Source organism: Silene latifolia, chromosome 8 (assembly GCF_048544455.1).
Source record: "Silene latifolia isolate original U9 population chromosome 8, ASM4854445v1, whole genome shotgun sequence".
Lineage (NCBI taxonomy): Eukaryota > Viridiplantae > Streptophyta > Magnoliopsida > Caryophyllales > Caryophyllaceae > Silene > Silene latifolia.
Genome location: NC_133533.1, coordinates 36,329,049 through 36,347,641, shown reverse-complemented (window position 1 = coordinate 36,347,641; position 18,593 = coordinate 36,329,049).

Sequence of the window (18,593 nt, the reverse complement as noted above, 5' to 3'; positions counted from 1 at the left end):
TCAACATGGCACTCGCACTAGGAACAGGTCGGTCGGTCAGGTAAGGTAAGTAGTGGGGTTAAGGTGGCCGACGAACTCATCAAGGGTTAAGTCATGATCCTCATTCATGAGGCGGAAAGAAATGTTTTCCCCTTTACATCATACACAAAGGAGCTCAAAAACTCCAGGGTCAGATATGGGTAGGACTTCTTGCTTTGGTGGTAGAGTCCCTCCATCCCCAAAATCTCAAAGATATGCACGATATCCCCTTTAACCCCCAAGGTCTCCAAGATGCCGAGGTTCACACAACGTGTCGGTCTCATGGTTCGACGCATCAAGGCCACAAAAGCATTTCGCTGCTTATAGTCAGAGAAAATTACCGATGGATATTCTTGAAGGAAAAGTAGATCTATATACTTACATATTCATATATGTTATAATTTAATTTGTCATAAAATTAATGATTGATCTTATGCATGCAAACATTAAAACAAAATAAGGAAGAAACATTATTCTTACATTGTGATTTCGGTTCAAATGGGCACAAAAGAGATCTCCTTCTCTTTTGTTCTTGAGCTTTCCTTTTGGATGAACAAAGATCCAAGTGTAGGATCTCTCCCAAGGAATTATACCCAAAGCTTACTCTTAATTAAAATTAATATTATAAGAACTAGTACAATATTAATCTTGTGAAAAATGACCCAAAATAATTTGGTTGTGCTCTTGAATATTCGGTCAAGAGTAGATGAATTATGGAGTATTTTATCTCTCTAATTTCTCATTAAAATGTAGAGAGGAAATTTTAATTTCTCACACTAGAAATTATATGTAAAGCATGAATGAAAAATTAGAGAAGAAAAACTCTCTAAATGGCCTTGGTAAAACCGGTGGGAGGAGGGATTGGGTAGCCTATGCATGGGCATGATTCTCTAACCAAGAGAATAGGTATGCAAGGCTAGGTGTAGGTAGTGTCATCATATTGTTTCCACTTAAATTATTAAACATAATTTAAACACCATAATCCCTCCATATTTCGGTCCATATGGGATAAAATGGATTCCATTTTATCTTTGTCAATTTGTCAATATGTCACATGTCACATGTTATATAAAATTGTTATGTATTTTGAACATATTAAAACTCAACGTATTAATAAAAATACGTCATATACAAAAATCGACTTGGTAATTCATAATTACTTGTACCAAAATATTTTACCGTTTATAAATCACAACAGTTTGTATTTATAATAATTCATTCAAATTTAATTGTTTCCTTAAACAATAATTTCATCCGAGTAATGATACAATTCGATTACTCGCATCAGTATCAAATTTCAATGAGATACGTAAATTTTACTTCCAAAATCGTCCGTCAATTTTTCAAGTAATTTAATTTACTCGTAACATTATACGATTAATTAAATGATCAATTAAGAGTGTTGCCCTATAGGTATGACCTAGGGGGTCAACTGATCACCACCGTCGACGATTTACGGTAATGTCAAACTCTAGTCAGTCAATCATTACCGATATATGTTGACCAGTTGACAGTAAAAATTACTTCCCAATTGTATTCTTTAAAACGAGACTTAAACATGTGATCATCATGATCAACAGTCGTGATCACATTATTGTCGGAGGACACATATTCCAACAATCTCCCACTTGTCCTCGACAAGTGTGCGTCACCAATTCTCTTGTCCTATTACTATCTCCCACTCAATGCAAGGTGTCTTTCAGGTCGTACTTGCAAGTGATCATATCGAGAGTGGTTTCCTCGATCTGGAGAATAACTGATTGACCGGATTTATCCACCATGGATACATTCCGAGCGTGGCCACGCATTTCCAGTTCATTACTCCTCGAGTGGCCCTGAGATATTGTTATAACCCTGACTAGGGGTGGACAATTCCTATCGCACTCATTCCCTTCGACTAGCCACAGCCATCATAACCCAAAATATGCCCATTTGACCCCATTTACGAAGGTCGTAGTAACACAAATCAAAGTTAATCTCAAATCGTGCCATCTTAGGCGAATAGTCTTTAGTCAAAAGAATCGACTCATTTGAATACTATAGTAGCTCTCGCCACGACCAGGCTATATAAATTTGCCAGAACTCTATAAGCGGTCATAAGGCCCGACAAAATGGTCCTAACAGTCTGCCTATGTGATCGACTAGTCATCTCACAGGACTCTATGGCACTTGAACTTGCCATCAATCGCCTCACACTCTAGTCACTTCGAGACGTCACCTCATACAAGTGACTATGGGCAAATAATATGTTAATCCGTGTTCACTTTAACGGGGTTCAATTGTCACTACAACCCGGTTGGATGTAACAATGTATAAATTAAAGATAAAAGACAAATGTGATTGTGAACATGAACAAAAACAACACTTTTATTTCATTTCAAAATCTAACATAAACTTGGTACACGTTTAAGTCCCATGGACGTAACATGTCCATCATGCTTAGCCTGCGATAAAGGCTTGGTGAGCGGATCGGCTATGTTGTCATCCGTCCCAACCTTACAAATCGCAATTTCCTTTCTTTCAATAAAATCTCTTATTACATGATATTTTCTAAGTACATGTCTAGATCTATTACTAGACTTTGGCTCTTTAGCTTGGAAGATCGTCCCACTATTATCACAATAGAGAGTGATTGGATCATTGGCGGTAGGTACTATTCTTAGACCTTCCGTGAATTGCCTGATCCACACAGCTTCCTTGGCGACCTCGATCCGCTATGTACTCGACCTCCGTTGTTGAATCCATGATTCTGACTTCCTTGAAGCTTCTCCAGCTAATGGCACCACCATTGAGCATGAAAACAAAACCAGCTTGTGATTTCATGTCATCTCTATCTGTTTGAAAACTTGAGTCCGTGTATCCATTAACACGCAACTCAGTATCTCCTCCAAACACTAGGATAAAGTCCTTAGTTCTTCTTAAGTACTTAAGGATGTTCTTGACGGCAATCCAGTGACTCTCACCTGGGTTTCCTTTGAAGGAAATGTAGATTCATATACATACTTAACATACTCATATATGTCTAAATAATTTGTCATAAAATTAAAACGGATTTTATGCATGCAAACAAAATAACAAAGAGAAGAAATCATGTTCTTACAATGGGTATTTCGGTTTTATAGGGCACAAAAGAAATCTCCTTTTCTTTTGTTCTTGAGCTTTCCTTATGGATGAACAAGATCTAAGTATAAGATCTCTCCCAAAAGCATATACCCAAGGAATACATCTTAATAAACCAATACTATTTAGATCTAGTAATAATAATGGTTTTACAATAAAATTGATACAAATAAATTGTATTTGGGCTCTTGATTATTTCGGTCAAGAGGGGTGTTTTTGTGTGATTTTATTTCTCTAGATTTCACAATATTTAGAGAGTATCTTGATTTTCTCACACTAGAAAATTATCATGTATTGAATGAATGAATTGATAAGGAAAAAGAAAACTCTTTCTTTTCTCTTCATTATGGCCGAAAATTTGGCCTTGGGTAGGTTGCCCAATAGCTTTCATCTTTGCTCTTCACAAGAGACTAGGCATGCAAGCCTACTAGTTAGCTTTTATCATTGTGTCTACCACTAAACAATTAACACAATTTTATTCCACTAACTCCTTATAATTTCGGTACATACAAAATAAAATGGATGGTCCATTTTATTTTGTCATTTGTCAATTGTAACATATGTGACATGTTACTTGACATATGAAATTGTAATGTATTTTTAACATATTAAAAATCAACATACTCATAAAATATGTCATACACAAAATCGACTAGTAATTCGTAATTACTTGTACCAAAATGGTTTCCAAATTATAAACTACAACATTCTGTATTTATAATAATTTATTCATTCCGTTTCAATTGTTTCTTTAAACAATAATTTCATCCAAGTAATAAAATAATTCGATTACTTAGACCGTGTCTTATTTAATCATATTTACAATAAGATACGTAAATTATACTCACAAAATCATCCGTCAATTTTAAGCAATTTAATTAACTCATATCGGTATATGATTAATTAAATAATCAATTAAGAGTAATTCCCTATAGATATGACCTAAGGGGATCAATCGATCACCACCGTCGCACGACAAGTAATGTCAAACTCTAGTCACCAATCATTACCGATATGTGTGGACCAGTTGACTGTAAAATATTACATCCCACATGTATTCTTAAAATGAGATTTTAATAATGATATTTAAATCATGTGATCGCACTATTGTTGAGGACACATTTCCCAACAATCTCCCACTTGTCCTCGACAAGTGTGCGTCACCAATTCTCTTGTCCTATTACTATCTCCCACTCAATGCAAGATGTCTTTCAGGTCGTACTTGCAAGTGATCATATCGAGAGTGGTTTCCTCGATCTGGAGAATAACTGATTGACCGGATTTATCCACTCTGGATACCTTCCGAGCGTGGCCACGCATTTCCAGTTCATTACTCCTCGAGTGGCCCTGAGATATTGTTTTAACCATGACAAGGGGATGGACAATTCCTATCGCACTCATTCCCTTCGACTAGCCACAGCCATCATAACCCAAAATATGCCCATTTGACCCCATTTACGAAGGTCGTAGTAACACAAATCAAAGTTAATCTGAAACTGTGCCATCTTAGGTGAATAGTCTTTAGTCAAAAGAATCGACTCATTAGAATACTATAGTAGCTCTCGCCACGACCAGGCTATATAAATTTGCGTAACTCTATAAGCGGTCATTAGGCCGACAAAAAGTTCCTAATACCGCCTATGTGATCGACTAGTCATCTCATATGACTCTATGGCACTTGAACTTGCCATCAATCGCATCACACTCTAGTCACTTCGAGACGTCACCTCATACAAGTGACTATGGGCGAATACCATGCTAATCCGTGTTCACTTTAACGGGGTTCAATTGTCTCTACAACCCGTTTGGATGTAACAAGGTATAATAAAAGAGTTTTAAAGAAAAACTCGAACGACAAATGCGATTATCACATGTGAATAGTCAATGCTTGATTACTATTTCATGTTCTATAATCTAATTTGATCTTGTATGTAGTTGTTCATTTCAATTCAATTGAAATGACATGACTCATCATGTTTAGCCTATGAGAAGGCTTTGGTTAGTAGGTTTTATCAACTTCTTGTACCTTACTCAACCTTACTACATATTCGTTTTCCTTTGTAATGTATACATTTGCATCACAAAACTTTTCGACTACGTGTCGAGATCCAATCAAGACATAGGCCCTCTTAGCCTAAGAATAGCTCCCACTTTGTTTTCACGGTGCGGGACTCATCCTCTTGCACATCTCATGATTGCAAGTGTACTCAATTTCCGTTATAAATATCTCTCATTGTTCTTTATTGCCTAGAACGATTCTAGAAAATCTACTTCTTAATTATCATAGCCACAATGGTGTCTTAACCATCCTAATGTGTTTTGATTATGGTTTTGTCGGAAACCATGCGCAACCTCAATTGTCAATTGTCACTTGTGTAACACCCTTACACAAAATTGCATCATAAACACTTTGCTTTACTTCCTTAATGCTTCTGCATGCACTTAAGGGTAATCTTTATATACTAGGTAAAGATTACTTAAATTCGATTTTTGAAAACAATTCATCATACTCAAAGTATATGAAGTGTTATACATCATTACTCATTTAATTGATCCGGCAGCGGAAGTAAATGGAATCAATCAAATATGTTCAATTTAATTGAACTAGTCATGAATCTTATCAACATAAGACTTCTTACTGACGCTAATATCATGTGGATTTATCTTCATAAATCCGGACATTCAAGATGTATTATATTACTCCAAAAGTCTTAAATCATTCTCAATGATCAATATGTCATCCACATATCGGACTAATTAAAATTTCCGTAACTCCCACTAAACTCCATGTATAAACACAACTTCTCGACTTATCGAGAAATGTTTTATCACATGATCAAAATGTTGATTCTAACTCATTGATGTCCTACTTAAGACCCTCTCTTAAGTTTCACATTATCTTAGGATTGCAAGAATCTTCAAAAACCAAGACATGTATTGAATACATTCCTTCTAATTGAAGAAGTGGGTTTTAGATTCACTCGCTGTGTATTTCATAATAATGAAACACAATCCCTAAGAAGATCCAAATAGGCTTAAGCATTTCAATTGGTGCAAAACCCTTTGCAACCAATCAACCTTGAAATCTCTCTTTATTAGTGCAAAATCCTTTGCAACTAATCAAGCCTTTTTATTTCGGATTTTCATGGCTCTAAGCCTTATATTGAGTTGTGACTTAAACACTCTCATGTAAGTCATTTGTTCATTACTTTCTAGAAGTAATTAACTTGAATCAAACAATTTCTTTTGTAAGTTATAAGCTCTTTACTTTCTTAAAAGTAGCATGAATTCATCATTTTCAACAATTTGACGAATTTAACCTCCTAGGTTTTAAAAGAAACAACTTCTTACACAAAACGTCTCATGTAGTCAAGAAAGACCAGTTTCTTGCGACATAACATTCTTTGTGGCTCTTGAATAATTTCTCCCACTCTGTCTTCTAGAAATAAACTTGTATTTTAGAAAGACAGCTTTACGAGCCGCAAACCCGTCGTACTCGTGATGATTGAAAAGGAAAAATGAGCATTTGTTTCTTGTGAAAACTTACAAATATGGTACATTACCATTTCATATCTCATATGATTTAGTGGAAAATAATTTAGACAAAATGATAGAATCCCCAAAACGATCAAGTAACTCAAAGTAACTTGATTGAAGTCCAAACCATATCGAATAGCGTTTGAATTCATATCCAATCACACATTATTCCATAATGTGTGTTAAGAGAGATTAATTTGTGATACAATATCACATTTCCTTTGGCTTATATCAAAGTCTTCACTTTGATAATCCCATCACGACTAAATTGTGATTCCTTGAACTCTTGAACTTCTTCAAAGATTTCTCTATTTACCTTATTAAGTGAACACACTAGTGTCAACTTAAATCGTTGGTAAAAGAAAATGATCGACCTATTTTGGATAAATGATTTACAATCTCGATCTCCTTTTTCAACCAAAAAGGCACGAGATATCTTGCTTTGAATACAAGATACGTATATACCATTAACAATCTAATGGTTTCAAGAGTACTCGATAACTCTTTGCGTTCATCATTTCAAAAAACTTTAAGGTTTAATCTTGGGTTACCAATTTAAGTCTTGCATCATCTTCATGATATATCATTCTAGTTTGGTTTAGAATATAATCACCTTGATAATGGGCTAGCCATACATCAAATCGTGGTGTATAGGGTCACAAAAGTGAAACCTCTTTTGTCTCTTAACAAGTTTATATTCTTATTTAGAGTTTATGCACTTAATAGTCACAATTAAGTACCACTTTAAATCCAAAAACTAGATTGAGTACACAATTACTCTATCTCTCGACTTCATTGTTGCTAGTCGTCATATTCTAATCATCCTATGTATCAAACATAATGATGAAAACCACCACCAGTTTCTAATATTGACGAAGTAATACTAGCAAAATTTATGTTTAATCAAATAAACATTTTTAAAGAAGAAGGTCCCATTAGATGTCCCACAACTAACTTGTTGATTCTTCAATAATTTGGGGTAGTTTCCTTTCTCGTGTCCAACATTTAAGACAATGGAAACTTTATCGGTCGGGATTGATAGGTTTAGTATCGTCATTCTCAACAACTTTACCTTTAACATTACCTTGTATCAATTCCATTATTATCTTTACTTCTTGAACCTCGTTCTCATCTTAACGGTTTAAGAGAATGCTCCCACTCATTTCAATGAGTCTTTGCTTTGAGAAGCAAAATTGAATTCATGAAGATTACTCTTCATTTGTTCGTTTTAGTCTTAAAAACTTTCATTGAAGTGGTTGTGTTATTTTGGTCAATTACGAATTCTGAAAATCTAATTACCAAAACAATTTATTGCTTCAAGGTACTTAATTCATTTAAGTATATGAAAAACAATCCATTGTAAGTAGATGTGTTAGTCAAGAATCAAAAACCTGTTTGATAATGAATAACTTTAATCTATACTCTTTACAAGAGATCCTTAGCAATGGTTCATTTGAGGTTTTAGAAGCAAAATCATATTTGTCTTTAGTTACGATGTTATAAGGAGATTTGAATCAAAATCGAAATTATATCGTATATGAATTGTGATAAAGAAATAGAACAATATAACAACGGAATAGTGGAAAACTTAACATTTATCGTTTTATTAATACTTGAAAAACAAGTATAGCATTTACATAGTGACCTCTACCCAACTATGATAAATGATTCCAAGATCCAAATTCATATTAACTTGGGGCACGGTGTGCCGAAATACCCCTCATCAATATAACTCGGTGGATTAACTCTTTAATCGATTCTACTTTTAGAACTCTTGGTCGATAAAATTACATTAATATTTATCTTTAGCCCGAAACACATCCGGAAATACGTCGTGAATACTTTCGTTGAGTTCAACCCAAATTTCGAATAAATGTGTCCATGATCCAAACTCATATCAACTTAGGGCACGGTGTGCCGAAATACCCTTCATTAACATAAATTCGGTGGATAGACATTTATCACCCCACTTCACCAACGTAACAAGGTTTGTCTTACGGTAAAGCCGGCTCAACTCCCTTGCGAAACTGGTACTTCATGGGTTTCTAATATTTGGTAAGGCTAAGTCTCAATTGTTTATTTTAGCGAGAGGTCATGTCAATTTATTATCTATCACGTTTTAAGTGAACTAAAGCGGTGAACTACGATAATTCTAATTGACACGGTCGATAAACTCGATAAAAAGATAATGCATGTTTAGTTATGGCGATTTAGCAATGCATGTGACATAAAATAAAATGCAAGCATAAAGGTAAATAAATCCTAGTATGGCCTTTCCTAAAAAAGAAAAACTCTTTAACTATTACATTTCGGAAACCAACTCCATTGGTCCCTTGAACTTCGGTTGTGACACGCATCTCGAGGTAACACCGTCTTTATGTATCGTCATTCTTGAAGAAATCCGTCTTTGGGAACTCCGGAATGAATAAAATTACATAATAAATTACATAATTCCTATTATACATTTGTAACTAAATAAAATAAATCTATTAAATTACAAAACGGTGATACGAGATCACAATAAAATTACAACCGAATCGATATTCCCATACATTTCGGGAAATACCAATCAAAACTAAGGCCATACTAAGTAAAATTACATAATTCAAAATTACATAAATTAAAATTATGACAATCATAAAGAAAAAAAAACAGCATTATAATATGTATGAACATGCTCAATTTTATGCTAAATCGCCTTTAAATTGCCAATATCGTATATTACTTGGTTTTTACGGATTTGCGTGATTTCAACATTTTATAATCACAAAAAATACATAAATTCATATTTATGTACTAGTTAATTACCATAACCACTTAGGACTCAAAATATAGTCTTCACTAATAAATTGACCATAATTAACTCAAAATTCTAAAATTGTTCATTAAAAGTCGAAAATTACAAAAATAAGCTATTTAAACTTCAAATAAATCACAAAATTTCAAATAAATTCAAAATTTGAAATTTAAACTCATGAACATTCTGGAAAAAAAATTCCATGACACTCATAATGTTCAAAATATTAGGTTAAAAATTTCGAAAATTTACCGGAAAAACAATGTTGCGGTTTATCGATTTTAATAAAATAATCATAAAAACATGGAAAAATTAAATTCACTAACTTTTCAATTTTAGATCTGAAAAAGATAATAAAATGCAACATTAGACGTTTTTCCTAAGTCATAGATTATGTTTTATTAATTTTTCACTAATAATGTCACTATTTATGCTATTTTTCTTCAAAAATCCATAAATCATGCAAAAAGACTTCTTTATAACCAATTATTTTACACACATCTTGTAAAATTGCATGTGACAACATATTAAAAAACTATGACCAGATTCGAAATTTAACTCATATTAACCTATTTTTCACCTAAATCCGTAAAATTAACCAAAATGTCCTAAAACATTTTAGGACCAGAAATATTAACATGCATGGATGAATTTCGTGATATATCATAATAACACAAAATATACAAGTTTTATATGTTATTCTTTATAACTCGGAAAAACTTTTAACCGATTTGCATGCAAAAACCGTGGCTCATGATACCGATTGAAGGAAATGTAGATTCATATACATACTTAACATACTCATATATGTCTAAATAATTTGTCATAAAATTAAAACGGATTTTATGCATGCAAACAAAATAACAAAGAGAAGAAATCATGTTCTTACAATGGGTATTTCGGTTTTATAGGGCACAAAAAAAATCTCCTTTTCTTTTGTTCTTGAGCTTTCCTTATGGATGAACAAGATCTAAGTATAAGATCTCTCCCAAAAGCATATACCCAAGGAATACATCTTAATAAACCAATACTATTTAGATCTAGTAATAATAATGGTTTTACAATAAAATTGATACAAATAAATTGTATTTGGGCTCTTGATTATTTCGGTCAAGAGGGGTGTTTTTGTGTGATTTTATTTCTCTAGATTTCACAATATTTAGAGAGTATCTTGATTTTCTCACACTAGAAAATTATCATGTATTGAATGAATGAATTGATAAGGAAAAAGAAAACTCTTTCTTTTCTCTTCATTATGGCCGAAAATTTGGCCTTGGGTAGGTTGCCCAATAGCTTTCATCTTTGCTCTTCACAAGAGACTAGGCATGCAAGCCTACTAGTTAGCTTTTATCATTGTGTCTACCACTAAACAATTAACACAATTTTATTCCACTAACTCCTTATAATTTCGGTACATACAAAATAAAATGGATGGTCCATTTTATTTTGTCATTTGTCAATTGTAACATATGTGACATGTTACTTGACATATGAAATTGTAATGTATTTTTAACATATTAAAAATCAACATACTCATAAAATATGTCATACACAAAATCGACTAGTAATTCGTAATTACTTGTACCAAAATGGTTTCCAAATTATAAACTACAACATTCTGTATTTATAATAATTTATTCATTCCGTTTCAATTGTTTCTTTAAACAATAATTTCATCCAAGTAATAAAATAATTCGATTACTTAGACCGTGTCTTATTTAATCATATTTACAATAAGATACGTAAATTATACTCACAAAATCATCCGTCAATTTTAAGCAATTTAATTAACTCATATCGGTATATGATTAATTAAATAATCAATTAAGAGTAATTCCCTATAGGTATGACCTAAGGGGATCAACTGATCACCACCGTCGCACGACAGTAATGTCAAACTCTAGTCAGCCAATCATTACCGATATGTGTGGACCAGTTGACTGTAAAATATTACATCCCACATGTATTCTTAAAATGAGATTTTAATAATGATATTTAAATCATGTGATCGCACTATTGTTGAGGACACATTTCCCAACATCCTTGATATCTACTCGTCATGCTCAAAGCATACGAGACATCAGGACGTGTGCATATCATGGCGTACATGATTGATCCGACAGCGGAAGCGTAAGGGATCTCCTTCATGCGTTCAACATCATGGGGTTCGGAGGGAGATTGAGTCTTGCTCAATATCGTCCCGGTTACCATAGGTACCAAACCCCTTTTGGATTTGTCCATGCTGAACCGTCGAAGAATTTTATCAACATAAGACTCTTGACTTAGTGCCAATATCCTCTTGAATCTATCTCTATGGATCCGGATACCTAATATGCGTTGTGCTTCTCCTAAATCCTTCATATTGAAGTGGTTACCTAACCACTTCTTAACAGAAGACAACATCGGAATATCATTTCCAATGAGTAGTATGTCATCAACATACAAGATTAGGAACACAACTTTGCTCCCATTAAATTTCATGTATAAACATGGTTCCTCAACACTTCGAGTGAAACCATTTTCCTTTATAACATGATTGAATCGATGATTCCAACTTCTAGATGCTTGCTTAAGACCATAAATGGATCTCTTAAGCTTGCACACTTTGTTAGGATTTTTAGAATCAACAAAACCTTCGGGTTGTATCATGTACACCTCCTCTTCTAAATGCCCATTTAGAAAAGCGGTTTTGACATCCATTTGCCATATTTCATAATCATGAAATGCGTCAATCGCTAACAAAATCCGTATGGATCTTAGCATGGCTACGGGGGCGAAGGTCTCATCATAATGGAGACCTTGGACTTGGGTAAATCCCTTTGCCACTAGCCTAGCTTTGTAGACATCATCATGTCCTTCTATGCCATTTTTGACTTTGAATATCCATTTGCATTGAAGAGGTCTTGCCCCTTTAGGCAAATCTACCAAGTCCCAAACTTGGTTTTCAAGCATAGAATCCATTTTGGATTTCATGGCTTCAAGCCATAAGGAAGAATTAGGACTAGAGATTGCGGCCTTGTAGGTGGCGGGCTCGTCACTTTCCATGAGCAACACATCGAGTGTTCCATCTTCCTCGATAAGTCCCACATATCGATTGGGATGGCGAATTACTCGACCCGTCCTTCTTAGTGGAGGAGGTACAACCGCGTTAGACGACGAAGGGACTTCTTCTTGCGTCTCTACCTCGGTTTGTGGCTCTTGAACTTCGTCAAGTTCAAAATTTCTCCCACTCTGTCTCTTAGAAATAAACTCTCTTTCTAAGAAGACAGCCTCGCAAGACACAAACACTTTGTTATCTTGAGGTTTGTAGAAGTAGTATCCTCGAGAGGTCGAGGGGTAACCTACAAAGATGCATTTTTCGGATCTTGGGGCAAGCTTGTTGTCGTTCTTAGTTTTGACATAAGCATCACATCCCCAAATCTTCATATAGGATATATTGGGGATCTTCCCCGTCCACATCTCACATGGAGTCTTTTCGGTGGACTTTGTGGGACTATTGTTCAAAGATCGAATTGCGGTTTGAATCGCAAATCCCCAAAACGAGTTCGGTAACTCGGTTTGACTCATCATGGATCGAACCATATCAAGTAGGGTTCGATTCCTCCTTTCGGCAACACCATTGAGTTGTGGTGTTCCGGGTGGAGTAAGTTGTGATATAATACCACAACCTTTCAAGTGTGAATCAAATTCAAGGCTAAGGTATTCACCACCACGATCGGATCGTAGTGCCTTAATCCTTTTGTTCAATTGGTTCTCTACTTCGTTTTGAAATTCTTTGAAATTCCCAAACGCTTCACTCTTATGCTTCATTAAATAGACATACCCATGTCTACTCAAGTCATCGGTGAAAGTTATAAAGTAGTTATAATTTCCACGAGCGGTGATACTCATTGGTCCACATACATCGGTGTGTATGAGTCCCAATAGTTCACTAGCTCGTGTCCCTTTACCACTAAAAGGATTACGACTCATCTTGCCAAGTAGGCAATATTCGCATGTACCATATGATTGATAATCAAATGGCGTAATCACATTAGTCGAAATTAATCTTTTGATGCGATTCTCGTTTATGTGACCTAATCGACAATGCCAAATGAACGCTTCACTTGGGTCACTTGTTTTGAGTTTCTTTGATTGAATGTTATAAATATCATTAGTCGGATTTGAGGTCTCTAAAATGTAAATGCCATTAAAGGAAGAAGCTTGGCCAATAACCAAATCATTCCTAGAAATAGTACAACGATTGTTCTTAATGACAAAACAAAAACCGTTCATGTCTAGCATGGCGATTGAAATAATGTTTTTAGAGAGCGTAGGCACATAAAAACAATTATGTAAATACAACTCAAATCCGTTAGGCAAAGCTAAAACATAACTTCCTTTGGATTCGGCCGCTACTCGAGCTCCATTTCCAAGGCGTAGATCCACATCTCCCTTGCTAAGCCTCTCCACATCTCTTAAACCCTGTAAATGGTTACAAAGGTGAGAACCACAACCGGTATCTAGTACCCATGTCGTAGTGGAAGTATAATTTATATCAATAACATAAATTTCCTTAGGAATTTTACCTTTCAGAGTGATGATTCCTTCCCTTATATTTCTCAAATGTACGGGACAATTCCTAAGCCAATGTCCCATGCCATAGCAATAATGGCACTCATCATTAACTTGCTTGAAGTTTTTGATTTTCTTTCCCTTCTTCTTGAACCTCTTGCCCTTTGAAGCAAGAACTTGATTGCTTGAGCTCCCACTAGTTTTGGCATCTTTATCTTCCAGAGACAAAGACCCTATAGATTGCATGAGGTAGTCATCCTGAGACGGACTCATACGAGGTCTAGTAGTAGTGGGTGGTTTAGAAGAGGTGATGAAGTTAAGGTTTCCATCCGAACCTATCCCAAAATGAAGTTCTCTAGTAGTGTCGAAATCATTGTTGGAGCATACGTCGTCAAAAACATTGTGGTAAGACTCAATGGTTATCGGTGCGGTAGCATTTGATGGATTCATTGTAATGAACTATAAATATGGAGAAAAAGGAAATATTAACATTTGTCTTTTTAAATCATACTTGCAAATTAACAAGATATGAACATTTATATAGTGACCTCTACCCAACTATAATAAATGATTCCAAGACCCAAATTCATATCGACTGAGGCACGGTAGGGCCGATACATCCTTTATCAATATAACTCGGTGGATTAACGTTTAATCGATTCTACTTTTAGAACTCTTGGTCGATAATATTACACTAACAATTATCTTTAGCCCAAAACACATCCGACAAGGGCACGGTAGGGCCGATACATCCCTTATCAAAAACTTTTGTTTAGTTCAATCCAAATTTCGAATAAATGTGTCCATGATCCAAATCCATATCAACTTGGGCACGGTAGGGCCGATTCATCCCTTATCAACATGAATTCGGTGGATTAACATTCATCACCCACTTCCCCTACGTAACAAGGTTTGTACCCCGGTAGGGCCGAGTGCACTCCCTCGCGAAATAGGTTTTCATGGTTTCTACTATTTGGTAAGGCTATGTCTCAATTGATTGTTTTAGCGAGAGGTCATGTCAATTTATTATCTATCACGTTTTAAGTGAACTAAAGCGGTGAACTACGATAATTCTAATTGACACGGTCGATAAACTCGATGAAAGAACATGATGCATGTTTTAGTTATGGCGATTTAGCGATGCATGTGACATATAAATAAAATGCAAGCATAAAGTAAATCCTAGTATGGCCTTTCCTAAAATAGAAAAACTATTTAACTATTACATATTCGGAAACCAACTCCATTGGTCCCTTGAACTTCGGTTGTGTCACGCATCTCGAGGTAACACCGTCTTTTATGTATCGCCATCTTGAAGAAATTCGTCTTTGGGAACTCCGAGATAAATAAAATTACATAACAAATTACATAATTTCCTATTATACATTTGTAACTAAAATAAAATAAATCTATTAAATTACAAAACGGTGATACTAGATCACAATAAAATTACAACCGAATCGATATTCCCATACATTTCGGGAAATACCAATTAAAAACTAAGGCCATACTAAGTAAAATTACATAATTCAAAATTACATAAAAATAAAATTATGACAATCATAAAGAAAATGCAGCATTATAATATGTATGAACATGCCAAATTTTATGTTAAATCGCCTTTAATTAGCCAATATCGTATATTACTCGGTTTTTACGGATTTGCGTGATTTCAACATTTTATAATCACAAAAATTACATAAATTCATATTTATGCATAAGTTAATTACCCTAACCTCTTAGGACTCAAAATTTAGTCTTCACTAATTATTTGACCATAATTAACTCATATTTCTAAAATTGTTCATTAATGGACTAAAATTACAAAAATAAGCTATAAACTTCAAATAAATCACAAAATTTCAAATAAATTTGAAATTTGAAATTTAAACTGATGAACATTCTGGAAAAATACCATGACACTCACAATGTTCAAAAACTTAGGTTAAAAATTTCGACATTTTTCCGGAAAAACAATGTTGCGGTTTATCGGTTTTTAACAAAATAATCATAAAAATATGAGAAAAATTATATTCATTAACTTTTCAATTTTAGATCTGAAAAAGATAATAAAATGCAACATATGATGTTTTTCCTAAGTCATAGAGTATGTTTTATCAATATTTCACTAATAAAGTCACTATTCATGCCATTTTTCTTCAAAAATCCATAAATCATGCAAAAAGACTTCACTATAGCCCATTATTTTACACACATCTTGTAAAATTTCATGTGACAACATACTAAATTTCTATGACCAGATTCGAAATTTATCTCATATTAACCTATTTTTCACTTAAAACCGAATTTAATAATGAAAAATCCATTTTTCGAGCATAACAAGTCCAAAAATTATGAAACTTTATAGGTTATCTCAAAATAATATATGTGACAACATATCCAAAAATCACTGGAAAATTCGAAGTATAGCTAATTTTAGCCCGAAAATGACATTTTTACTCATAAAATCATATTTAAATGCCGTTATTGTATAATATGAACAATAAAAATCCGTAAATTAACCAAAATATCCTAAAACATTTTAGGATCAGAAATTTGAACATGCATGGATTAATTTCGTGATATCTCATAATAACACAAATTTTACAAGTTTTATATGTTATTCTTATAACTCGGAAAAACTTTTAACCGATTTGCATGCAAACAACCATGGCTCATGATACCGATTGAAGGAAAAGTAGATCTATATACTTACATATTCATATATGTTATAATTTAATTTGTCATAAAATTAATGATTGATCTTATGCATGCAAACATTAAAACAAAATAAGGAAGAAACATTATTCTTACATTGTGATTTCGGTTCAAATGGGCACAAAAGAGATCTCCTTCTCTTTTGTTCTTGAGCTTTCCTTTTGGATGAACAAAGATCCAAGTGTAGGATCTCTCCCAAGGAATTATACCCAAAGCTTACTCTTAATTAAAATTAATATTATAAGAACTAGTACAATATTAATCTTGTGAAAAATGACCCAAAATAATTTGGTTGTGCTCTTGAATATTCGGTCAAGAGTAGATGAATTATGGAGTATTTTATCTCTCTAATTTCTCATTAAAATGTAGAGAGGAAATTTTAATTTCTCACACTAGAAATTATATGTAAAGCATGAATGAAAAATTAGAGAAGAAAAACTCTCTAAATGGCCTTGGTAAAACCGGTGGGAGGAGGGATTGGGTAGCCTATGCATGGGCATGATTCTCTAACCAAGAGAATAGGTATGCAAGGCTAGGTGTAGGTAGTGTCATCATATTGTTTCCACTTAAATTATTAAACATAATTTAAACACCATAATCCCTCCATATTTCGGTCCATATGGGATAAAATGGATTCCATTTTATCTTTGTCAATTTGTCAATATGTCACATGTCACATGTTATATAAAATTGTTATGTATTTTGAACATATTAAAACTCAACGTATTAATAAAAATACGTCATATACAAAAATCGACTTGGTAATTCATAATTACTTGTACCAAAATATTTTACCGTTTATAAATCACAACAGTTTGTATTTATAATAATTCATTCAAATTTAATTGTTTCCTTAAACAATAATTTCATCTGAGCAATGATACAATTCGATTACTCAGACCGTATCAAATTTCAATGAGATACGTAAATTTTACTTCCAAAATCGTCCGTCAATTTTTCAAGTAATTTAATTAACTCGTAACATTATACGATTAATTAAATGATCAATTAAGGGTTTTGCCCTATAGGTATGACCTAGGGGGTCAACTGATCACCACCGTCGTACGACAGTAATGTCAAACTCTAGTCAGCCAATCATTACCGATATATGTTGACCAGTTGACAGTAAAAATTACTTCCCAATTGTATTCTTTAAAACGAGACTTAAACATGTGATCATCATGATCAACAGTCGTGATCGCATTATTGTCGGAGGACACATATTCCAACAATTCTTCCACCGGAGGAACAACGGGTTCTTGGCTAGACTGACTCGTTTCCAATTGAACATTGGCGCGAGTCCGCTTCTTAGCTGGGGCTTTTGCTTTCGGCATGCTGCAAGAAGATGAATTTCAACAAGGATATTTTCAAAAAATTTGCCATAGTACGGACTGTTTTTCGAATTATACACTTTTAAGATGAAATTTTATGTCGGATTTTTCTCATAAAATACAAATCATACTAACAAAAAGGAGCATTTTTATCATCAACTAACTCTTAAGGAATATCCTAAGGAAGTCTAAGGGACCAAAAATCAAACTTGAAGCAAACCCTAGATATTTTTTTTTTGTAATCATAAGATGGGCGATTTCAGGACAAAAACCGTTTTAGAGTATACATGGGCGGTGTTTAAGAGTAATTAGGATTCAAAATATCAAAATAGAAGCATCAATTTCGGCTTACGAGAGCTAAATATTCGAAATTTTTGAACAAATCTTTTCCATAAATTGATAGTACATTGAAGAAATTGATTGAATACTTTACCTTGATTAGGTTTTGAGCAAGCAAGAAAGAAATCTAAAAGCAAGCACTACGGAGAATCACCCAAATGTTTTGAGAGAGAAAGAAT